The sequence below is a fragment of the Macaca nemestrina genome, chromosome 13 (assembly GCF_043159975.1).
Source record: "Macaca nemestrina isolate mMacNem1 chromosome 13, mMacNem.hap1, whole genome shotgun sequence".
NCBI classification, from domain to species: Eukaryota; Metazoa; Chordata; class Mammalia; order Primates; family Cercopithecidae; genus Macaca; species Macaca nemestrina.
In genome coordinates this window covers 118,210,089-118,221,189 of record NC_092137.1, presented here as the reverse complement: position 1 = coordinate 118,221,189, position 11,101 = coordinate 118,210,089, and positions in this window count along the sequence as shown.

Sequence of the window (11,101 nt, the reverse complement as noted above, 5' to 3'; positions counted from 1 at the left end):
ACATTATTTTCAGACAGATATAGCAGTTTGGCAACCAGGTATTCACAACTGCTTGATAACTGAAAGCCAAACAGCGGGTTCTCGAAATATGGTTGCCGTTTCTCAAGTGCTTCTGAAACTAGCCCAAAGGAAACTGCAAATCGGCCCTGGTACACTGAGAGCTCTTGGGAGGAGCATTCATTTTGAAAATCCTTTTGCTTTTGCTGATGTAATCGCTCAGCTATCAGAGATAAGGAAAAAACAGTTAGGGTGGGGTTGGGTTGGGCGGGACGTGGTGTTATTTCAGAGCCTAGATTTTTCTGCAACGTGACATCAGTGTTTCCCAGCCTACTCTATCAAACTTTTCAAAATTGTAGCTTTCTTATCGTTTTGAGAAGCAGGGAAGCAAAATATAGCATTTCTTATCCATCTAGTGTAGAGTCAGCTATGATATTTTGAAAGAAGGAGAGGACCAGTGTTATATAGAACCTAACCAGGGTCCGCTTGCCCAGTACGGTAACACCAGATAACTGCACTATGGTTTGCAGCAGAAGAAAGGAAGATAGTTATTTGCAGGGCACCAGGCAAGAAGGACGAGGCAGCTAATGCTCGAATCCTGACTTCCTTGATGGCTTGCAGGTGTCAACGTAAAGAGTCAGACTCTGTAAAATATTTAAGGAGGTGTATTCTGAGCCAAGTATGAGTGACCAAAGCCCAAGGCAGAGTCTCGAGAGAACTTGTGCCCAAGGTGATTGGATTACAGCTTGGTTTTTATACATTCTATGGAGACAGTAAGACACTAATCAATACATATGGGGTATACATTGCATTGGTTCCATCCAGAAAGGCAGGACAAAGTCTAAGTGGGTAGGGGGAGGGGAGGGTCATAGGTGGATTTAAAGATTTTCTGATTGGCAATTGGTTGAAAGAGTTAAGCTATTGTCTAAAGACCTGGAATCAACAGAAAGAAGTGTCTGGATCAAGATAAGGAGTTGCAGAGGTCAGGGTCATGCTGTCCTTAGACACAATAGATGGCAAATGTTTCCTATGCAGACCCTTAAAAGTACTAGACTTTCAGTCCATCTCTCCAGGATTGGGAGGGCCTGGAAAGGGGAACAATCTAGTTATATCAACAGAGATTCCTGGGTGGGCATGGTGGCTCACGCCTGTAATCATAGCACTTTGGGAGGCAGGCGGATCACTTGAGCTCAGGAGTTCAAGACCAGCCTGGGCAACATGGTGAAACTCCATCTCTACAAAAAATACAAGAAGTAGCTGGGCATGGTGGCACACACCTGTAGTCCCAGCTGTTTGGGGGACTGAGACAGGAGGATCACTTGAACCCAGAAGTCGAGGCTGCAGTGAGCTGAATTGTGTCACTGCACTCCAGCCTGGGTAACAAAGTAAGACCCTATTTCAAAAAAAGAAAAAAAAAAAAAGATTCTTTACAGATGCAATCTTCCCCCACAAAAAAATGACTTTGCAGGTCATTTCAAAATATGGCAAAGAAACATATTTTGGGGTAAAATATTTTTATTACCTTCTTTATCTGTCATGTGATATTATGTAACTGCCCAATGGGTTCACCCTGTCCGCTGCCTAGACACAGTCAATTTTTCAAGACAGGAATTGCAACATAGAAAGAGTATTTCATGCAAAGCCAGCTGAGTGGGCGACCAGAGTTTTATTATTAATCAAATCAGTCTCTCTGAGCATTCGGGGATCAGACTTTTTTTTTTTTTTTTTGAGATGGAGTCTCGCTCTTGTCGCCCAGGCAGGAGTGCAGTGGCACAATCTTGGCTCACTACAATGTCCAGCTCCCGGGTTCAAGCGATTCTCGTTACTCAGCCTCCCAAGTAGCTGGGATTACAGGCGCCTGCGACCACGCCCAGCTGATATTCATATTTTTAGTAGAGATGGGGTTTCCCCAGGTTGGCCAGGCTGGTCTTGAACACCCTACCTCAGGTGATCCACCCACCTCGGCCTCCCAAAGTGCTGGGATTACAGGCATGAGCCACCGCACCCGGCCAGGGATCAGACTTTTGTTTGTTTGTTTGTTTGTTTGTCTCGCTCTGTCTGTTTTTGAGACGGAGTCTCGCTCTGTCACCCAGGCTGGAGTGCAGTGGTCAGATCTCGACTCACTGCAAGCTCCGCCTCCCGGGTTCACGCCATTCTCCTGCCTCAGCCTCCCGAGTAGCTGGGACTACAGGCGCCGCCACCTCGCCCGGCTAGTTTTTTGTATTTTTTTTTTTTTTTTTTTTTTTTTTGAGACGGAGTCTCGCTCTGTCACCCAGGCTGGAGTGCAGTGGCCGGATCTCAGCTCACTGCAAGCTCTGCCTCCCGGGTTCACGCCATTCTCCTGCCTCAGCCTCCCGAGTAGCTGGGACTACAGGCGCCTGCCACCTCGCCCGGCTAAGTTTTTGTATTTTTAGTAGAGACGGGGTTTCACTGTGTTACCCAGGATGGTCTCGATCTCCTGACCTCGTGATCCGCCCGTCTCGGCCTCCCAAAGTGCTGGGATTACAGGCTTGAGCCACCGCGCCCGGCCTGTATTTTTTTTTAAGTAGAGACGGGGTTTCACCGTGTTAGCCAGGATGGTCTTGATCTCCTGACCTTGTGATCAGCCCGTCTCGGCCTCCCAAAGTGCTGGGATTACAGGCGTGAGCCACCGCGCCCGGCCTGTTCTGGCATTCTTGTTTCGTGGTGCATTTGGGGAGGATATGCATGGAGGGGTCAATATTGAGGATTTAAGGACGTTTCTTTCTATTTCATGAACTCTCCTGAAGTCAACCTACAGCTAGTGTTTGGTTAGGTCATGGAGGCGAATAAGGGGTGAGAGAATGAAGGTGGCATGATTCAGGTGGGAGAGGGAGAAGGGGGACAATTTAATGCCAGATTATATGTGGGGTATGAGAGAAACTGAAGCATTTGGGCTGAGCCCAGTGCTATCAGAATGGAAATACTAGAGGGAGTAGATCGGGGTTGAAGTTCCCTGAGCTCTATGTCTGACATGTTAAACTGACACAGCTGACAGACATCCAAGTAGGCTGTTGGGTCTATGAGTCTGGAGTTCAAGGGAGAGTCCAAGGGTGGAGGCTCCATTTCCAAAGCCTTCAGCATAGTGATGGCACTTATAGCCATAGGGCCTATTGAGATCACTCAAGAAGAGGGTGTAGGGATCAGCGGTATCCAAAGGGGAGAATATAGTCATGGGTTCTTAGTTTCTCTTTCCAGTTGGGCCAGTAAAGCCCCTTCCTCATCCTTTTTTTCCACTTATCACTAGAGACGGAAACTAAAAACCATGGTTTCAGGCTGCTAAAACCCTAAAACGAAACAAAACAGCAACAACAAAATCAGGCAGGTTGGACAAGCTTGGTAGGCGGAGGAGGGGGCTAAGAACTGAGCCATTGTTCAGTTTAGGAAGAGAAGATGGATCCAGCTAAGGGGGCAAAGGACCAGCCAGTGAGGTGGGCAAATCAGGAGAACACGATGTCTGGGTAGCCAAGCAAAGAAAGGGTTTCACACAACCTCGGCAAGTCCACTGAGAGTAGAGGAAGATGTGCATAGAGAGTGGGTTATTGCATTTCCTATTGTGGAGGTCAAGAGTGACCTCAACAAAGGCCTAATCATTGGGTGAACAAAAGCCTAACTCAAATAAGTTGAATAGAATGGGAGGGAGGAGGTGCAGACAATGAGCTCACTGGGATCTTGCTGGAAAGGGGCTGGAAAGGGGCTGGAGGAATGCATCTGTAGCTGCAAGGAAATGTGAAATCAAGGAATGGTTTTTTGTCTTTACCATTGAAAATATTTTAGTATGTTCGTATGTTGATGAGAATGATCTCCTAGAGAGGGGAAAACCTACAGCGGGCACAGGAGTGGGAGGAGGAATTGCTAGAACAAAGTTTAGCTGTGATTAAAGAGACAGGGGCGCGTGGGTGCAATGGCTCACGCCTTTAATCCCAGCACTTTAAGAAGTTGAGGCGGGTGGATCACGAGGTCAGGAGATCGAGACCGTCCTGGCCAACATGGTGAAACCCCATCTCTACTAAAAATACAAAACTTAAGCTGAGTGTAGTGGTGCGTGCTTGTAATCCCAGTTACTTGGGAGGCTGAGGCACAAGAATCACTTGAACCCATGAGGCGGAGGTTGCAGTGAGCCGAGATTGTGCCACTGTACTCCAGCCTGGTGACAGAGCAACATTCAGTCTAAAAAAAAAAAAAAAAAAAAAAGGCCAGGCAAGGTGGCTCATGCCTGTAATCCCAGCACTTTGGGAGGCTGAGGCGGGCTGATCACGAGGTCAGGAGATGGAGACCATCCTGGCTAACACGGTGAAACCCCATCTCCACTAAAAAAAATACAAAAAAATTAGCCGGGCATGGTGGCGAGCACCTGTAGTCCCAGCTACTTGGGAGGCTGAGGCAGGAGAATGACATGAACCCAGGAGGCAGAGCTTGCAGTGAGCGGAGATCACGCCACTGCACTCCAGCCTGGGCTGGATTCCGTCTCAACAAAGCAAGATTCCGTCTCAAAAAAAAAAAAAAAAAAAAAAGAGACAGGGGAGAACTCCAGTGTGCAAAGAGGGTGCTGCCCTTTCTCAGAAGCACAGACAGGACAAGCACAGGGCTGGAAGACAGTCCAGTCAATGGGTTCAAGTGCAAGGTGATCTGAGGAGCTGATGGTTGCAGCATGGGGAGGTGATCTGGTGACCTTCTGAGTGCTTTGGTTTTCTCTGTGTATTAATATTCGAGATTCTTTTCTGAGAATGGGGAGAGGGAGAGGCATTGGGATTTCGAGAAGAGAGGAGAAGGTGTAAAATAGTTATTTAGGACAGAGCGAGAGTAAATAGAGTAGGGAAATGGAGTTTGGGGAGCCCGCTGGAGATGTGTGGTCATAAATGTAAAGCAAGACTAGTCAGATTGGTTACGTGTGTTTCTACGGCCATGCTGGGGGCATCCCGGAAGTAAGTGAGGCCTTTTTGGTTGCTGCAGTGATGGGTGGGGTCAGGTGGGTACTGCTGGCATTCATTGGCCAGGAAAGGTCAGGATGCTAAATGTCCTATAAGACACAGACCCTTTATTAGGTGTAAAGCCTGCTTACATTTAAATATAAATTTTGTCTAGTTTTAACTGAATTTTTCAAGGTATACACCAAATTTTCTAGGAAAACAACTTTCTTTTACATTGTGGGTAAATTGTACTTTGATTAGAATTTTACCAAGTTGTTCACTATTTTAGAAAATCAAGTCATTCTGTCATATTTCAGTTACCAAAGCAACATAGTGTTAGTCTGCATTAGTACCAGTGGTAGTCACAGTGATTCTACTTGTGTATAGACAAATGTGCTTATTTAGCTCTTATTTCAAAGTATTTGAAGTAAAGAAAAATGAGTATTTTCCCTTAGAAATTTATATAATCTCCTGATGGCTTAATTGTGTATTCTAGTATAGTTGTGCTACAGGATTTCCATACTGAAAATTTATCATTCTACTTTATAGTTAAGGCAGTATGTTGATTTTTTGCCTTTTTTTTTTTTTTTTTTTTTTTTTTTTTTTGACAGAGTCTCACTCTGTCGCCCAGGCTGGAATACAGTGGTGCAATCTCCATTCACTGCAACCTCCGCCTCCCAGGTTCAAGTGATTCTCCTGCCTCAGCCTCCCAAGTAGCTGGCATTACAGGTGCCCACCACCACGCCTGGCTAATTTTTTGTATTTTTAGTAGAGATGGGGTTTCACTGTGTTGGCCAGGCTGGTCTTGAATTCCCGATCTCGTGATCCACCTGCCTTGGCCTCCCAAAGTGCTGGGATTACAGGTGTGAGCCACCGTGCCCGGCAGCAGTATGATGATTTTTAAAAAAATGTTTTGCATGTAATTACGGTATCTCTAGACTTCATTTCAGATTAGGATGGAGGGCATACATATTTGTTACCTAGGGGGCAGGGGGTCTGTTAGAGTTGGGAACCATGGTGCAAAAGGAAAACCAGGAAGAGATTATTGTCATAATTGAGCTGAAGTGGAAGAGTGGTCTGGGAGCTTGCTGGCACAGAGAATCAAGTATGTGATTCAGAGCAAAAGAGAGTACCACGCAAGGGAGGAACCCCTGGAAAAAGACGGGCAAGACAGCTGGGATGCACAGTTGGAATGGCCAAGGAAGCCACGATAATAGAGACAGGTACACTGTCTTCCACAGAACCTTGTAGGGTTGTTAAAGGCTTGCATGTATGTATGTATTTATTTAATTTCAATAGGTTTTGGGGGAACAGGTGGTGTTTGGTTACATGAATAAGTTCTTTAGTGGTGATTTATGAGATTTTGGTGCACCCATCACCCGAGCAGTTTACACTGTACCCAATGTGTAGTCTTTCATCCCTCACCTGCCTCCTGCTCCTGAGTCCCGAAAGTCTATTGTATTGTTCTTTGGGTCTTCACAGCTTAGCTCCCACTTATGAGTGAGAATACACAATGTTTGATTTTCCATTCCTGAGTTACTTCACTTGTCTCAAAAAATATATACATATCCCAGCACTTTGGGGGGCCGAGGCGGGCGGATCATGAGGTCAAGAGATCGAGATCATCCTGGCTAACACGGTGAAACCCCGTCTCTACTAAAAATATTAAAAATACAAAAAATTACAGCACTTTGGGTGGCTGAGGCGAGTGGATCACTTGAGATCGGGAGTTCAAGACCAGCCTGACTGACATGGTGAAACCCGATCTCTACTAAAAATAAAATTAGCCGGGTGTGGTGGCGGGTGCCTGTAGTCCCAGCCTCAGGAGGCTGAGGCAGGAGAATGGCATGAACCCAGGAGGTAGAGCTAAAAATATATATATATATACACACACACACACACACACATATAGAGAGAGAGAGGGAGAGAGAGTTTTAAAATATATTCTGGATATTAGTCCTTCATCAGATATATGATTTGCAAAAATTTTCTACCATTTTGTGGAATTTCTTTTCAATTTCTCTCCTTTGAAGCACAAAATATTTTAATTTTGTGGGTGTGTTTTGAGATGCAGTCTTGCTCTGTCACCCAGGCTGGAGTGCAGTGGTGCAATCTCAGCTCACTGCAGCCTCCACCTCCCAGGTTTAAGTAATTATCCTGCCTCAGCCTCCCGAGTCGCTGGGATTACAGGTATCCACCACCACATCCAGTTAATTTTACTTTTAGTAGATACTGGGTTTCACCATGTCAGCCAGGCTGGTCTTGAACTCCTGACCTCAAGTGATCCACTCGCCTTGGCCACTCAAAGTGCTGGAATTACAGCTGTGAGCCACTGTGCCCAGCCAATCTTTTAATTTTGATGATCCCCAGTTTACCTAATTTTGGATGAGACCGGGCACATTCAGGGTGGTATGGCCGCAGTTTACCTAATTTTGTTGTTGTTGTTGCTTGCGCATTCAATATCATATCTAGGAAACTCTTACCTAACCCAAGGTCATAAATATTTACACCTACATTTTCTTCTAAGAGTTTTATAGCTTTAGCTCTTACTTTTAGGATTGTGATCTAAGTTAGTTTTTGTGTACTGTTTGAGGCAGGAATCCAACTTTATTCTTTTGCATGTGTCTCAGCCTCCCAAGTAGCTGGGATTACAGGCACCTGCCACCATGCCCGGCTAATTTTTTTGTATTTTTAATAGAGATGAGTTTTCACTATGTTGGCCAGGTTGGTCTCGAACTCCTGACCTTGTGATCTGCCTGCCTCGGCCTCCCAAAGGTGCTGGGATTACAGGCGTGAGCCACCGCGCCTTGCCGAGGCTCAAAACTCTTATAATTCAATATGAAAAGTCAAATAACTCAATGTTAAAATGGGCAAAAGATTGCAAAAGACATTATTCTAAAAAAAGACATTCATATGGCCACTGAGCACATGAAAAGATGCTCAGCATCATTATTCAGTGAGGAAATGCAAATCAAAACTATAATGAAATGCCACTTCCCACCCACCAGGACAGCTATACTCAAAAAGATGGACAGTAACCAGTACTGACACAGACATGGAGAAATTGAAACCCTGATACAATGTTGATGGGAATGTAAAATGGGGCATCAGATTTAGGAAACAAAACTCCTCTGTGGGGAAAAGAAAGAGAGATCAGACTGTTACTGTGTCTATATAGAAAGAAGTAGACATAAGAGACTCCATTTTGTTCTGTATTTGAGATGCTGTTAATCTGTGACCCTACCCCCAACCTTGTCCTTACAAGAGACATGTGCTATGGTGACTCAAGGTTTAACAGATTTGGGGCTGTGCAGGGTGTGCTTTATTAAACAAGTGCCTGAAGGCAGCTTGCTGGTTAAAAGTCATCACCATTCTCTTAATCTCAAGTACCCAGGGACAAGTACACTGCCAAAGGTCGCAGGGACCTTTGCCTAGGAAAGCTAGGTATTGTCCAAGGTTTCTCCCCATGTGATAGTCTGAAACATGGCCTCGTGGGATGGGAAAGACCTGATCGTCCCCCAGCCTGACACCCGTGAAGGGTCTGTACTGAGGAGGACTAGTACAAGAGGAAAGAAGGCCTCTTGGCGGTTGTTGGCAGTTGAGATAGAGAAAAGCATCTGTCTCCTGTCAGTCCCTGGGCAATGGAACATCTCGGTATAAAACCCGATTGTATGTTCCGTTTACTGAGAAAGGAGAAAACCGCCTTAGGGCTGAAGGTGGGACTTGCTAGTCCAAGGCTGCTCTTTATGCACTAAAAAGGTTTATGGAGATGTTTACATATGCATATCAACGCACAGCACTTTTCCTTAAACTTATTAATGTCACAGAGATCTTTATTCATATGTCTTACTGCTGACTTTCTCCCCACAATGATCCTATTATCCTGCCACTTCCTTTTCTTTAAGATGGTAAAGATAATTATCAATAAATACTAAGGGAACTCAGAGACCGGTGCCGGCGTGGGTCCTCTGTATGCTGAGCGCCGGTCCCCTGGGCCCACTTTTTCCTTCTCTATACTTTGTCTCTGTGTCTCATTTCTTTTCTCAAGTCTCTCATTCCACCTAACGAGAAACGCCCACAGGTGTGGAGGGGTATGCCACCCCTTCACTCCTCAAAAAGTTACACAGAATTACCATATGACCCAACAATTCCACTTCTAGGCATATACCCAAAAGAATTAAAAACATGTATTCACGCAAAAACTTTTTTTTTTTTTTTTTTTTGAGATGGAGTCTCGCTCTGTCGCCCAGGCTGGAGTGCAGTGGGGCGATCTTGGCACCAGCCACCACGCCCAGCTAATTTTTGTATTTTTAGTAAAACAGGCTTTCACTGTGTTGGCCAGGCTGGTCTCGAACTCCAGACCTCAGGTGATCCACCTGCCTCGGCCTCCCAAAGTGCTGGGATTACAGACGTGAAGCACCATGCCTGGCCTCACACACAAACTTTTACGTGAATGTTCATAGCAGCATTATTCATAACAGCCAAAATGCCCATCAGCTGACAAATGGATAAGCAAAACATGGTCTATCCAGACAATGGAATGTCATTTGGCTATAAAAAGAAATGAAGTACTGAAACATGCTGCAACATGAGTGAACCTCAAAACATGATTTTAAATCAAAGAAGCCAGATACAAAAAGCCACATATGTATGATTCCATTTTGCACAGGATAGGCAAATCTACAGAGACAGAAAGTAGAATAATGGCTGCCAGGGGGAATAATGGCTGTCGTGGGGAAAGGGTACATGGGGAGGTGAGACTGCCATGGCAGTCCCCTAGTACAGTTCTGCTGGTTGGAAATAGGGAAGGAGGACAAATGGGTCCATGATCGTCCACCACAAATCTTGACACAGTGAGGTGATGTTTTGTATACTGATTTCATTTGAAGGAGAGACTGTTTTAGGTGTTGTAGTAATACTGTATCACATCTCCTACTTATACCTGCTTTTTTCTACTTGACGTTATATAATGACATGAAAAATGCTTATGATAGTCTTGACTATTTTTAAAAGATCAAATAGAATTCCAGTGAAACACTGAAGTAGTATTAAACATAATGTGGTCTAAAGACCACCAATACCTGAATTACCTGAAATAGATATCCAAGAGGCAGTTGCTGGGCTGTACCCCAGCAACCTGCAGAATCAGAAACTCTGGGAAAAGGACTTGGAATCTACATTTTTAACACTAAGTAATTTTTACATACACCAAGGTTGGTGAACCACTCCTTATGAAAGCTACAAAAGCCTAAAGAGTAAACTGCTCTTAAAATCAAAAGCTGTACTGTATTTTCATTTTGTTTCTTTTCCTAGAGGTGCAATCTCAGCTCACTGCGAGCTCCGCCTCCCGGGTTCACCTCATTCTCCTGCCTCAGCCTCCCCAGTAGCTGGGATTACAGGCATGTGCCACCACGCCAGGCTAATTTTTTGTATTTTTAGTAGAGACAGGGTTTCACCATGTTGGTCAGGCTGGTCTTGAACTCCTGACCTCATGTGATCCAGCCTCCTTGGCCTCCCAAAGTATTGGTATTACAGGCATGAGCCACCATGCCCGGTCGACATAAATGTATTTTATTTCACCTTTTACACAAAAGGCAGCATGCTTATATACATTATTCCTATACAAAAAAACTAAGTAATAGAATCTATCATTGTTTTAATTTGATTTCTTTTAGACTTTGAGTAATCAAAGTTTTTTTCCATTTTTATTATGCCATGTGTTCTCCTAGTACTTTTAGTTTTTACTTTTTATTCTGATATACACTGTGAAGTATGTATCTAATTTTATCTATTTCCAAATGGTTATCCAATTGTCCCAACACCATTTATTTAAAGTCCATCCCAGCAGATTGAGATGTCACCTCATCTAAGCATACACTAATGTTTATATGTACTAGGCTCTATTTCTGGACTTGTTCTGAACTTGCTATGCTGCTCTCTTGATCTCTTTGTCTATTTATGTACTAACACCACATTGTTTTAAGGTTTAGTAGGGCTAGCTCTCCCTCCTGCCTTGTGCTATTCTTGATAAAAACTTTGGAGTCAAGCTGCCTAGCCTCAAAAAATAATTTGTTGGATTTGTGACATTGTGTTAAATTTTACATATTGACTTGGAGAAAATTGACATCTCTATGATGTTGAGTCATACTATCCAAAAATAAAGGATGTTTGTCCAT